The sequence below is a fragment of the Carassius auratus genome, unplaced genomic scaffold (assembly GCF_003368295.1).
Source record: "Carassius auratus strain Wakin unplaced genomic scaffold, ASM336829v1 scaf_tig00008323, whole genome shotgun sequence".
NCBI lineage: Eukaryota > Metazoa > Chordata > Actinopteri > Cypriniformes > Cyprinidae > Carassius > Carassius auratus.
In genome coordinates, this window is record NW_020523931.1 from 14,243 (window position 1) to 29,050 (window position 14,808).

The following is a 14,808-nucleotide window of genomic DNA, read 5'->3' on the forward strand; positions in this document are numbered from 1 at the left end:
AAAACGTTCTTAGAACAACGTTCTCGGAACGTCTTTAGGACGTTATTTGTACTTGATGAATGTTCTTATAAGGTCGCTAGAAAACGTTCTTAGAACAACGTTCTTGTAGCGTCTTTAGGACGTTATCTGTACTTGATGAATGTTCTTCTAAGGTTGACAGAAAACGTTCTTAGACCAATGTTCCCGGAACGTCTTTAGGACGTTATCTGTCCTTGATGAATGTTCTTCTAAGGTTGACAGAAAACGTTCTTAGACCAATGTTCCCGGAACGTCTTTAGGACGTTATCTGTCCTTGACGAATGTTCTTCTAAGGTTGACAGAAAACATTCTTAGAACAGTGTTCTCGGAACGTCTTTAGGACGTTATCCGTCCTTGACGAATGTTCTTCTAAGGTTGACAGAAAACATTCTTAGAACAGCATTCTCGGAACGTCTTTAGGACTTTATTTGTACTTGATGGATGTTCTTATAAGGTCGCTAGAAAACGTTCTTAGAACAACGTTCTTGTAACATCTTTAGGATGTTATCTGCACTTGATGAATGTTCTTCTAAGGTTGACAGAAAACGTTCTTAGACCAATGTTCCCGGAACGTCTTTAGGACGTTATTTGTACTTGATGAATGTTCTTATAAGGTCGCTAGAAAACGTTCTTAGAACAACGTTCTTGTAACATCTTTAGGACGTTATCTGTCCTTGACGAATGTTCTTCTAAGGTTGACAGAAAACGTTCTTAGAACAACGTTCTCTGAACGTCTTTTGGACGTTATCTGTACTTGATGGATGTTCTTCTAAGGTTGACAGAAAACTTTCTTAGACCAATGTTCCCGGAACGTCTTTAGGACGTTATCTGTCCTTGATGAATGTTCTTCTAAGGTTGACAGAAAACGTTCTTAGAACAGCGTTCTCGGAACGTCTTTAGGACGTTATCTGTACTTGATGAATGTTATTATAAGGTCGCTAGAAAACGTTCTTAGAACAACGTTCTTGGAACGTCTTCAGGATGTTATCTGTCCTTGATGAATGTTCTTCTAAGGTTGACAGAAAACGTTCTTAGACCAATGTTCCCGGAACGTCTTTAGGACGTTATCTGTCCTTGATGAATGTTCTTCTAAGGTTGACAGAAAACGTGCTTAGAACAATGTTCTCGGAATGTCTTTAGGACGTTATCTGTACTTGATGGATGTTCTTATAAGGTCTCTAGAAAACGTTCTTAGACCAATGTTCCCGGAACGTCTTTAGGACGTTATCTGTCCTTGACGAATGTTCTTCTAAGGTTGACAGAAAACGTTCTTAGAACAGCGTTCTTGGAACGTCTTTAGAACGTTATTTGTACTTGATGAATGTTCTTATAAGGTCGCTAGAAAACGTTCTTAGAACAATGTTCTTGTAATGTCTTTAGGACGTTATCTGTACTTGTAAGGTTGATAGATAATGTTCTTAGCACAATGATATCTGAACATCTTTAAGACTTTATTTGTACTCAATTAATTTTCTCAATGTTGAGAGAAAACAATTTTAGAACAATATTCTTAGAGCTTTCAATTTTATTAATGTAATTTCTAAATTAATTAATTGCTAAATGTTATGGTGTTATCCTAAAATATTATAACAGCATGTCCTTATATTTTCAGGTTATTATGAACGTTATCATAATGTTGAGAGAAACTTCTTTCTTATAGGCTATATAAAACATGAATAGAATACAATGGAATACATTAGGATAGAAAAATAAATGTATTTAAATATGAAACTACAACCTTGAGTATGTGGTGGCTAATCGCCTGAATGTAATTTATAATTATTAATTATACATCTTTTTGAATTTATTGAAGTCACTTCGGGGTATTACGTGAATGGCATACACTGTAAAAGTGAAATTTGCCAATTGAAGTTAATTAATTTAACTCAAAAATGTAAAAGATTATTTCATCTTAATTTGTGATTTGAACTCAAAAGCTATTTAGGTTAAGCAGAACTCAAGCTATTGAATCTACCATACAATCTATTCTTTTTAAGTATAAATGGCTGACCACAAAATATTTAAAAGAATAATGAACATAATTCGTGTTTTCAAACAGAGTAAAAAAGTAATTATTTTACTCGACAAAATAATATCCGTGTGTTTTTCAAAAACCGCGCGCATTTTTCAGTCAGTGACGTCACGTGCACTCCGCTCATCCACACTGGACCGCGCTCACTCACTCGATGGGATCACAGCAGGATTAACGTTATTCGCGAGACACGACGCGGTCATGGTAAAAAATACAGGTACGTTAACGTTAAGCATTTCGAGCTTCTTTAATCCCATTTAAAGCACTCTAAAGTCAACTTTATCTGAAAATTAACAAGCTTAATTATCAAAATGTGTGTAACTCTAGCTAAGGTTAGGACAGGAGCAAGGTGATAACGCACCATTAAGTTATATCAAAGTTATCAACGGTGTAAAGTGTTAAATATGCAGTGTTATAGACAACAGTTCTTCATTGGTAAATTAAGAAGTATTTTTGTGGTTTATCACATTAACATAGCGTAAGACGAGTCCCGCAAAGTGTAACGTTATTTTCAAACTAATGTTACCGTTAGAGAGACGCTGATCTCTAACCGTCACTGCCTACACAGATCTGAAGCGAGGTAAAGCGAACACACATTCACTGCATTAAAACACTTTATCCTTTGTGTTCAGTGTTACTGAATATCTGTAGGTTTCATCTAGAATGTCCCATCTGATGCTGATCAAGTTTATTAAATCCGCCGAATGTTTAACAAAGGGGCTGAAGAGCGTTTATAATGGTTGTTTAACGTTAGTTAACATTTTACAGTTATTTGCTCCTCACGTTGTCTTATTTAAAATTCATACTGACAAATTGCTGTCATACTTTGAAATCAATGTTTTCAGTGCAAAGGCAGAGAGTGAAGGTGTGGTGGTATTGGCAGCAAGAAGGCTGCAATAATATGGGTCTGAAATGAAGTACCGGTAAGTACTATTCACATTAAACAAATCGATGGGCTTTAGTGTTGTACCAGATGAAATTTGTCACGTTAAAAACAGTTATTTAAATACATCGTAGTTTGTTTTTATTTTTTGATGATTTGCTATTAATGCAGATATAATGGTGACCAGAAATGAAAGTCTTCTGAAGCAATTCTATACTTTTGTTTTATAAGTTCTATATTTCTAATCTAATTGAATATTAGATTAATCAAATCATTAATACACAGACGAAAAATAACAAACCTCAACTAAAGTCCAACAAGAATGACATCATGACATCTAAGAACCAGTCATGTTTGATTCAGATTAGGGCTCGGCGATATATGAAAAAATCTTGATATTGGCAAATTTTTTATAATATTCAATATATATCTTTATATATTTTATATAATATATATAGATAATATACATTTAATTCCTATAAGTAATTACACATTGCCATGTTTTAACACATGATTATAAAAATAAGCTGTCCATAAATGTTACTTAATTGTGAGTTAAATTTCTCAAATTTTGTGTTTTGTCTTCAGGAACATTATCAGTCATTCAAGCTATGATATCCTGGCAGATCTACTTCCTGAAAAGAAGACTCAGCGGATCTTTTCAAGACACACTAGGTAGGACACAGTTCAGGACAACTTTATATTTACTTGGCAACATTTTTCTGAAATCAGTAGAAATTACTGAATAGTTGATCTAGGGATGTTCATTTTAACCGGTTAACCGTTAACCAACCGTTAAGGATTTTGACAAAATTAAATTACAAAGTAATTTATAAAAATATTTTAAAAGGTTTGCTGCCATAGTTAAAATATGCTACTCGTATAATTTTTATTTTATTTTTATTTTTTGAGAGAAAAAAAACACAAGCCACTTATTATTTCATTCAGAAATAGGCCTAAGGGCTATTTTAGTTCCTCTCACTCCCCAACAAATCATTTCAATTAAATGTATTTATTCAACACAAATTAAAATGTTTCCATATTCACAATGTATTTGAATAAATAATATTTATTATGTACTTAGTTTGCATTCTTTTTAGGGATGTAAATTTCAAGAAAAAGTAATAATCGATAATCGCTTTGTATTATTCAATTAGTGGTCAATAATCGCCCCCCCCCCCCTCCTGCGCATGCACCCACACACGCATAAACACACACACATAAAAAGAGAGAGAGGGAGAGAGACTATTCAGGCTTTCAGTCTGTATGATGGTAAACTGTTGAATATATTAGAGAAAGGTCTATCCTAACCCAAGCCAATTGATGGTTGTATGATTGCTAAAGCATATTAATATAAATCCGAATGATGGCAATTAATAACATAACAGTCTGTCTATTATCAATTGCTCACAAGGTTGTAGGAGCCTATGGCATTTCGTTTTTTAAAATGAGCATGAACATTCATAGCATTTTTAAATGAAGTTTACAGATTAAGATTAGAACAGATTAATTCAGACATAATTATTATGCTTAAAACACATTACGTGTTAAACAGAATATCATAAAACACGGTACGCGTTAAAACATGTTGTGAACAGCCTGAATGAAGGCACTGATTTGAATATTAAATGTAATGTATGTATATATAACAATAACCTATTTTATATTTTTATAAAAAAAAATTAGCATGTCCACAGTTCTAGTTATTGGCAGCACTACCCTCTGATTCAGTAGCGGTTTTAGGCACGGGCGAACCGGGCAGCCGCCCGGGGCGTCATTTTTTCGTGACACATTGGGGGCGGCAGCACGAGCAGATAAACAAAAAAATCCTCTGTGTCGCGAAGCGATTTTTCGTCATTTATATCATTTCACTGTGTGTGGAATTGGCAAATTGGCGCTCCCTGCAGCTGCCGGCGCCCCTGCTTGCTTAAAATATCCATTGAAGCTTTGTGTTGTGAGAGAAGTGTAAGGGAGTGGGGCGAGAGGCGCGTGCGACATTTCACCTCTGGGTCTCTCTCAAATGGAACGGACAGGGCGGGGGTGGACGGGGACGGGGGATCCACACTAGTAATATAATTAATAATAGGCTAAAGTCAGTCACACACCTCGACTTTCTTCCAAATAACGCACATTTCATTCATAATGTTATAATACAGGCCTATAGTTCCTGCAAATGAAACTAGGTAATACAAAACGATTATGCGGTCATCAAGGTGAATTGGTTTAGCCTTGACTTCTGGTCGTGAGTGACAGGTGGGGGGATGGGAAATCTGTTGATTGTCGAGTGCCAAATAAACAGAGATGGAGAAGAAAAGGTCAAAGCCAGGTGCCCAATTTCGGAAAAGAAGAAGAGGAGAAACGAGCAAAAGATAAAGGTATGCAACTATTGTCTCTGTATGATTACAGTATCCATTTCATGAATGAAGGGCTAATGTTAATTGGTGGTGGGTATAACTCTTTGTTAGCCTTTTTGCTATGATGCTTGCTATGCTTATACAACAATAATTTGGTTTCAACTCAATTACGAGATCTAATTTATAATATTGTGCTTTGCAATAAAACTGTTAAAAGTTCAGTTATCATTTCCATCAGTTGGTTTAACATTAGGCCCCGTAAATAACCAACAGCATTTTATTTGCTACACAGTATGCTAAGTATAGTTTCCTAAATATAGTTTTACAAGTCATAACTAAACGTGTGTCATGTGTATAATTTGAGGCAGTAACCTAATGGCACCTCCATGAAAGTTAGATTGATATACAAATTTTGGTTGAAAAATATCCTGAAACCCAAAAAGTTTTTGTTTTTGCCTATACATATAATTTAAAGTCCCAGTGACCATAGCATAATGTGAATAAAATATGATTTTTCATTGTATTTTTTTTTTTACTATTTGTTTCTATGCTCTAAACAATGTGATGACATGGGGGGAAAATGAAATAAATATATATATTTTTTTTTTTCCGGGTCTAGGAGGATATAGCGTGTAATGACAGACATTTAGTGTGTAAGAGCATGTTTATGTAACCCTTCTATTATGTTTTGATTCAATTTGACCCTAGGCTGTTTTAGCTTTATAAAACATTATCCTATGGTCTTTTGATTTCAAATGCAGTTAAATTGCAATTTCATGGGCACTTCTAAAATATTTTGGAGCATCCTCTGCCACTGGTCAGGATGAGCCAACCACCTCCTCCGCTACACATATGTCTCCACAAATATCTGATATTGAGGATGAAGACCTCTTTGCCTCTACTTCTACCCAGCATGAGCTTTCAGGTGTGCATATCGTGTGTGTGTGTGTGTATGTGTGTGTGTGTGGGCTACAAGACAACTGCAATTTAATGTAATTTTAATATTTATGAGTAGGACTGTGTTTTTTCACTGCTATGTGTTTTGAGTAATATGCCAATATGCTGTCTGATAGAAATGCCTGGAGCTGAACCCCCACTGAGCCCCACTGGCCCTCATATCTGACTGACAGGATTCGGACTGAGCTGGTTCACAGAGGACCAAGTAAAGTGCCACCTGGCTTTGTTTTCCGTAGGAATGAGAGTAATGGGAGAAGTTGCCACCACTAATATTTTAAGAAAACATTAGTAAGTGGTGAAAAGATGGCAAGAAGTTGGCTGATTTATTCAATTAAGAACAACAGCCTCTTTTGCTTCTGGTGCAAATTGTTTTCCAAGAGGAACATCAATTTAACAAGTGCAGGAATGGCAAATTGGAAACATGCATGCAATGATCTCACATCATATGAAAACAGTTGTTATAATAAAATATTGCTGTTTGTGCAGAACTTTGTTTGCTATTTTTTGTGTGTGTGTGTGGTTGGGGGGGGGGGGATGGGGGGCGCTCGAAAGGGTTCTCGCCCAGGGTGTATTTCAATGTAGAACCGCCACTGCTCTGATTATGTCTCCCTTTTCCCGCTGGCCTGTAGACTGCGCTTCACGCTCCGGGCCATTGCTCTGTCCATCTCTGTTACCCTGTCAGATTCTGTCCCCTTCCATGACAAAAGTAGGTAGTACTTATATGGGCCCGACAAACCGAGGGGGAGCTTTTAATTGAAACAAGAGAACTAACATAGAGCCTTACATGGCTGGTCGTTTCGATTCTTTATTAATTTAAATTCAGAAATATGATTGGAACATTTTATGTTTGTTAAATTCAAGTTTGTTTGTTTTTTAAATAGCCTACAAAGCGACCAGCTCAAGACCGTGAGTTGAGCAATTTTGATCAGTTTATCCTTCTCAAATAAAAAAAAAAAAAGATTTATATTTTAGTAATTAAGTCAAAACTACGACAATGAAATCATGTTACATTGCATGAAGTAAAATTGAATATATTACACCTGTAATTTAAAAAAAGGATGTGGCACCTTTCATGCTTCACGTTATTCATTTATTGTTTGTATTTTATCTTAAAATTGACAGAAGCCTGAGGCTTTGTGTTATAATAAAAAGTAACAAAGCTCAAAGCTTATTGCGATTAAAATAGGGCTGAAACGATTCCTCGAGTAACTTGATTAAAAAAATGATCGAAGCAAATTCCTCTGCCTCGAAGCCTCTTTTATGTGACACAACGCATTTACGTCACCCACAAAGCGAAAGGAGACACAAGGAGTCAGCAGTGTTTTGATTTGAGGGCGCGGGCAAACGTAAAGAGAACGTCGTGGCGTGTGTCCATTGCAAGATAGAGCTGGCATACCACAACTAGAGCCCTATGATTTTTGAATGGCACGGAATTTGCCAAATTTTGAATGAAATAATCGAAAAGTCATTGCACTTACATCAAATCATGATATGGACTAATATCTGTAAATATTAAGCCGGAACAGTCTATTTAAATATGAATCCTGCATGTTCTGCGTGTCTCTGTTAATGAATGGAGCAGAAGCGCGTCTTCATTCATTAAACACACGGAAGCGCGCATGATGCTAGCGGTGATTTCAGCGTCTGCTGTCTCTCTAAATAAGGACGTGAACACATGAAGAACATCTCAAGAACTGCACTGAAAATCACTTCATGAGCATTTGACCATTTGATTTGATTAAAACTAGCGTCACATCACATACACAGAACTGTAAAGGTATGTCAACCCGTCAAAATAAAAGTCTGGTTTATTAAAGTTATTGCGGGTTAGTACTGAAAAGTTAAGTTTGTTTAATTTTTTTTATAGTTAAAAGATTAATTAAATTAATGTTTTATGTGTTTAATGTGCATCTATTTAAAACCCCAATTGAATGGCACTTAAATGCACTTAATTTAACTTTATATATAAATTTATTGTCATTGTTCACAGGACAAGTACAGACAGAGAAACAATGGGTAGTGATTAAATGTTTATTTTTGATGTATGCATTGCATTCTATGCATTTCAAAAATAAAAATAATTTTTTTTTATAAAAGGAAACTTAGTTGTTCATTTTAGAGGCCCAGGAGTCTTATTTTCTCTTGCATAATTAATATTGCACTTTAATTAAGCAAAAACGCATTTTAACTGATTACTCGATTAATCGATGGAATTTTTGGTAGAATACTCGATTACTTAAATATTCGATAGCTACAGGCCTAGATTGAAACGTTACATATTATTTCCAAGCTTACCATAATTAAAAACTTGCGAATAGTCACATAACGTGTTATGTGAACATAAAAACATAACATGTTCATATGTAAAAATCAACATAACAAGAGTCAAATTTTTTAATGGTTTAAAAACATTTTATGGTTATCTAACCAGTGGAATATTACATTTTAGTCCTTCAACAAATAACAATTCATTTTAATGCAGCTAGCTCGTAATCACGAATTACGTGGGACACAGGAAGTTTCTCGCTCTGCACAGTGGAGTGTTGTCACGGTACCAAAATTTCAGTATTCGGTACCGATACCAGTGAAAATCCATGGTTATCGGTACCAAAGCAAAACACAAAAATATTCTAATTAAAAAAAAATTACTTTTTAGCACTAAAAATAAAACCAATGCCATTCTTTGTACTTATTTACAATTTGGTTTAAAGTTTTTCTACAATTTATATAATTATGAAAAACAGTAAACACGTTTCACCCAAATTTAATTTGTCTTTTAATTTACCATTTTATTTCTGGTAAATAAAGGGGATTTTCTAGTAAAATTAAAACGTGAAAGAAATATTGTGATTTATTTCTTTAAAAAAATAAAGTTTTATAAATTATTTCAGCAATAGTAGTAGTATCACATACATTTTACTAAATAATAGTAATATTTCTAGCACAATGCCTTTATGTAAAAATTAACTTTTAGGCCTAATGAATGCATATTTGTCATTTTAACTGAACTTAAGACTGGTGGTGATGCTTATGATATTTTTGGTCATTGATGGTTTCTGTAAAAAAAATAGTAATAGATCATATTAATTATTATTAAAAGATAATACTAGTAGTAATTCTACTATCATACTAATGTATATACAATGCACTATGAATTGATGAGCTGCTGGGTTCATGAATATTAATCACGTTGTCTGCGTTCGGTCAAACTGATTTGCTGAAATCAAAACAGGGGAGGGTACTAGATCAGCGCCAGCCAATGAAATTGCTATTTGCGCATTAGCTCCGCCCACTACTGGAGAAACCGTTATGTCTTCTGCTTGTTCAAAAATGAATATGAATAATTCTTTATTAACTTACAGGAAAAGACAATAAAGAATAGTTTACATATAGCGTGTCGATTCAGCGTAGTAAGACTCTCGCTCTCTCTCTTTTGCATGTGTGAGAAACTGAAAAGATCTCTTGATGGAGAGAGAACTCTGAAGCTCAGATGCTGAAATTATGCGCTTCAGTCTATGTAGTAAACAAACCCGCACGTCTCTGCCATTCATTAATACACACAGAGACGCGCAGAACACGGATTCATATTTCAAGCAACATTTGCGTTTTAACATTTACAGATACTGGTCCATATGGAGATTTGATTTGATTCATTTATGCTAACTTCGACAAATTCCATGACTGTCCATATTAAAATGTAAGTTTAATTTTCATGACAGGATTTTGAGATTCCGTCCTCGTTTTCTGCTTCACGGAAATCATAGCGCTGAACCGGGTTTGAATGGGACCTCGGGACTACGGGTACTTAAAGAAACCTGGTACCGTCACTTTAAAATTTTTTAGTACCAATTTGGTACCGAAGTACCGGGTCTTTTGAGAACACTAGTGGACTGCATCATTCTGTTAACTTTGTGGTTCATTATTTTGAGTCGTTTGGGATGCGGTGAGACAGAAGACCCTCTCACAACATATTGCTTTATAATTCTATGGCGTTTGCCCCTCCAAAATTGCCCCTTTCAATTAATCATGCTGCACGTGTCAGTAGTTCCCTGGCGTGGTTGCTCACACTGCACGTGTACAGCACACTAATTAAAATGAACCGCGTTCTGGCCCACTTCTTCCAACCAACCGCGTACGAGCGCAGCACAGAGCAATCACAGTCACCCGAACTGGGCTTTGGGGGTAAGAGATGCTCGGGCACGGTTCACATCCTTAGAAAATAATCGCACAGCCTAATCGATAATCGGTCATTAAATCAACTAATCGAATATTCAAAAATCGTTACCCATCCCTAATTCTAATATCAAATATGTTTAGCATAACATTACGCTGGTACGGTAATAACATTTAACAGCACTGATTTTACTGCATATTTAAACTGAACAGTGTGGCTGCATTGTCCAAGTAGAAAGTTTAACTGTTTCACCCTCATGTTGTTCACACCCATTTAGACAATTATTTTTATTTTTTTTATAATCTTTCATCATTTTTGTCTTTCCGTTGAAAGTCTAGGCAGTAGACTTATTATTTCATAGGAATTTTGGGTAACACTTTAGAATAAGGTTCCATTAGTTAATGTATTAATTAACATGAACAAACAATGAATAATACATTTATTACTGTATTTATTAATCTTCGTTAATGTTAGTTAATGAAAATACAGTTATTCATTGTTAGTTCATGGTAATTCACAGTGCATTAACTAATGTTAACAAGCACAACTTTTGATTTAAATAATGCATTAGTAAATGTTGAAATTAACATGAACTAAGACTTATAAATGCTGTAGAAGGATTGTTCTTGCTTAGTTCATGTTAACGAAAGTAGTTAACTAACATTAACTAATGGAACCTTATTCTAAAGTGTTACCGAATTTTGTAATAACACAGTTTGTAACATCAGCTAATCTGTTTACTTTACAGATGGAGCGCGGAGAGACCGGACAGTTCCCACAGTGCTTTTCAGCACCCACACCCCAAACACAAATTCATATAGAAGTATGATAGTTATATATTTAGCTATGAACAATAGTTTATTGTCATAAATATTAAACTAAATATTAAAGTCCTTCTGTAGTGAAAATCAAGTTTTTATGCTGTTTTTTTGTCTTTGTGGCATTAAATATTGCTACATCACAATCCAATAACCAATCACATCTAAGAATAATTTCCTATAGCATGCCAATACCAGCGCACAAGCACAAAGTTAAAGACAAATTATAGCAAAAAAATTAGATTAAATATTTGACTAAAGGGGACTTACATTTTTTTTTTACAAGATATTAAATTTTCACCAGTCTGTTCAATGTGTTGAAAGTGAAAGTGATTATCTTTAATAATTCAGATACCTGTTGAAATGCACATGTAATTGAATGCTTGCTTGGATCTGGGATGTTGTGTTAAAAAATGTTATGCTGAAAGAGAATGTTGCAACAGTGCTAACCTGAAAATAAAATTTTATTAAGCTACACTTTGTAATGTTCAAATTAAACTTTATACAATGTTTTATTCTTAATAAAATTTAAGTGGAAAGAACATTGTAGGCACATTATGCTGACCATAAAATAAAGTTCCAACATTTTAATGTTCTTGGAATTTTCCAAATAAATGTGAATAGAATATTGTGTTTAAATGAAAATTAGGTTGCAGGAACGTTATGCTGACCATACTGTAAAATAATGTTCTAGCAACGTTAAGCAAACTGGACATTTTAACGTTATTGGAATGTTCAAAACAAATGTTCATAGAACGTTATATTTTTTATGAAATGTAAGTTTCAAGAACGTTGTAGGAACGTTATACTAACCATAAAAAACGTTCTGGGAACATTAAGCAAACTGGACATTTCAACGTTTTTGGAACATTCTAAATAAACGTTCATAGAAAGTTATATTTTTTATGAAATGTAAGTTTCAATAACGTTGTAGGAACGTTATTCTAACCATAAAAAAACGTTCTGGGAACATTAAGCAAACTGGACATTTCAACGTTTTTGGAACATTCTAAATAAACGTTCATAAAACGTTATATTTTTTATGAAATGTAAGTTTCAAGAACGTTGTAGGAACGTTATACTAACCATAAAAAAACGTTCTGGGAACATTAAGCAAACTGGACATTTCAACGTTTTTGGAACATTCTAAATAAACGTTCATAGAAAGTTATATTTTTTATGAAATGTAAGTTTCAAGAACGTTGTAGGAACGTTATTCTAACCATAAAAAAAACGTTCTGGGAACATTAAGCAAACTGGACATTTCAACGTTTTTGGAACATTCTAAATAAACGTTCATAAAACGTTATATTTTTTATGAAATGTACGTTTCAAGAACGTTGTAGGAACGTTATACTAACCATAAAAAAACGTTCTGGGAACATTAAGCAAACTGGACATTTCAACGTTTTTGGAACATTCTAAATAAACGTTCATAGAACGTTATATTTTTTATGAAATGTAAGTTTCAAGAACGTTGTAGGAACGTTATTCTAACCATAAAAAAACGTTCTGGGAACATTAAGCAAACTGGACATTTCAACGTTTTTGGAACATTCTAAATAAACGTTCATAGAACGTTATATTTTTTATGAAATGTAAGTTTCAAGAACGTTGTAGGAACGTTATAATAACCTTAAAAAACGTTCTGGGAACATTAAGCAAACTGGACATTTCAACGTTTTTGGAACATTCTAAATAAACGTTCATAGAACGTTATATTTTTTATGAAATTTAAGTTTCAAGAACGTTGTAGGAACGTTATACTAACCATAAAAAAACGTTCTGGGAACATTAAACAAACTGGACATTTCAACGTTATTTGCAACATTCAAAATAACGTTTCCACAACCAAAAGGGAACGTTAGGAAAACGTTCTCACAACATAAATTTGTTAGCTGGGTCGCGACTCGGTTGATTCAGATCGGCACTTCGGAGCCTGTTCGCGACTCGGTTGATTCAGATCGGCACTTCGTAGCCTGTTCGCGACTCGGTTGATTCAGATCGAGACTACGGAGACTGTTCGCGACTCGGTTGATTCAGGTCGCCACTTCGGAGCCTGTTCGCGACTCGGTTGATTCAGAGCGCCACTTCGGAGCATGTTCGCGACTCGGTTGATTCTGATCGGGATATCGGAGCATGTTTGAGATTTTTTTTTATTCAGATCTGGACATCGAAGCAAGTTTGTCAAACGGTTAATTGGTGATAAATGAATATTTGGACTTGAGGCTTTTTTTACCTGTCGATTCAGCATGTACATGGACCCACACACAAAGGTGGACACACTCTAGACTTAATCATCAGTAAAGCTCTAAACTTTTCATCCATTGTTATTAAGGACGTTATTCATAACCGCACTGAAAATAAGCAAATATTGTTAGCTGATGCTAACTGTCTAGCTAACAAGCTTGCTGGTGCTAACTTGAGGTAATTTTTATAATGTCCAAATATTTTTATTCAACCACCAAATATTTTTATTGTAGGTGGCGTAGTCCATATCAACGTAGTCCATATCAACAACAAAAATATATCTTCACTCCATATAGTGGTTATTTTGGAAAAAATCCCAGGTATTTTGATCAGTAGGATTATAAAAAAAAAGTGCTAATATAAAATTAAATTAGCCTATATAAAATTGCAAACATCTATCTTTCAGTACTTTTTTACTTAAGTACATAAAAAATGTAGTACTTTTGTACTTTCACTTGAGTAAAATTGAAAAAGGAGTACTTTTACTTTTACTGGAGTAATATTTTATTATACGTATCTGTACTTTTACTCAAGTACTTGATTTGTGTACTTCGTCCACCACTGTAGATAACATATTTCTAAGAAATTTCTTCTTTGATTTATGATTGCTGATACACTTAATTTATTAACATTTAGGCTTATCATGTTATGGTATACTCTCTGTATACTCTCTGTATAAAATGTTGTAAAACATGGTTTTACTACAGTAATGTAGTAGTAACTAAAAGAAAAATGACAGAAGATCACTGAAATCTTTATATTTTATCATGCAGAATGTAATTCATGATTCATTCCAAGGGTTCATTAATTTGATCCAAAATACAGCAAAATCAGTAATATTGTGTAATATTTTTACAATTTTAAATAACTGTTTACTATTTGAATATTTTAAAATGTAATTTATTTTTGTGATCAAAGCTGAATTTTCAGCATCATTACTCCAGTTCTCTTCAGTGTCACGTGATCCTTCAGAAATGCTTTTCACTGCAACTGTACTTTTCACACTATTTTTATTTATTTTTTCATTGCTGGCTTATTTTAGGGAAAGTGTAGTGAATAAGAGACCTTCAAGAGACCAACATCCCTGGTCCACCACAGTATCAAATTTTTGCCAGATACATGGCTCACAGAAGGTTGCTGTTGTATTAGGTTTAAAGAAGCCCTTAAAACCCTGTTTATCTATATTATCTAATTATCTAATATTATTGTTATGGTTGTTATTAATCGTGAATAAATCTAAAGCTTTTGAGACTATTATTTTGTGTTACTGAATTTGTCATGAAGATGTGACCATTTCTTCCTTTTATGCAGGCTTACTAAAT

General features: G+C 34.1%; 1 long non-coding RNA gene across 1 annotated transcript; it reads left to right on the forward strand.

The window, feature by feature from the left end:
• The first annotated feature begins 2,190 nt into the window (after positions 1-2,190).
• Positions 2,191-3,686, forward strand: LOC113071850 (uncharacterized). Its single transcript, XR_003280252.1, has 3 exons — positions 2,191-2,267; positions 2,896-2,973; positions 3,522-3,686. It is a non-coding gene; the product is annotated as an uncharacterized LOC113071850 (long non-coding RNA).
• The last annotated feature ends 11,122 nt before the right edge of the window (positions 3,687-14,808 follow it).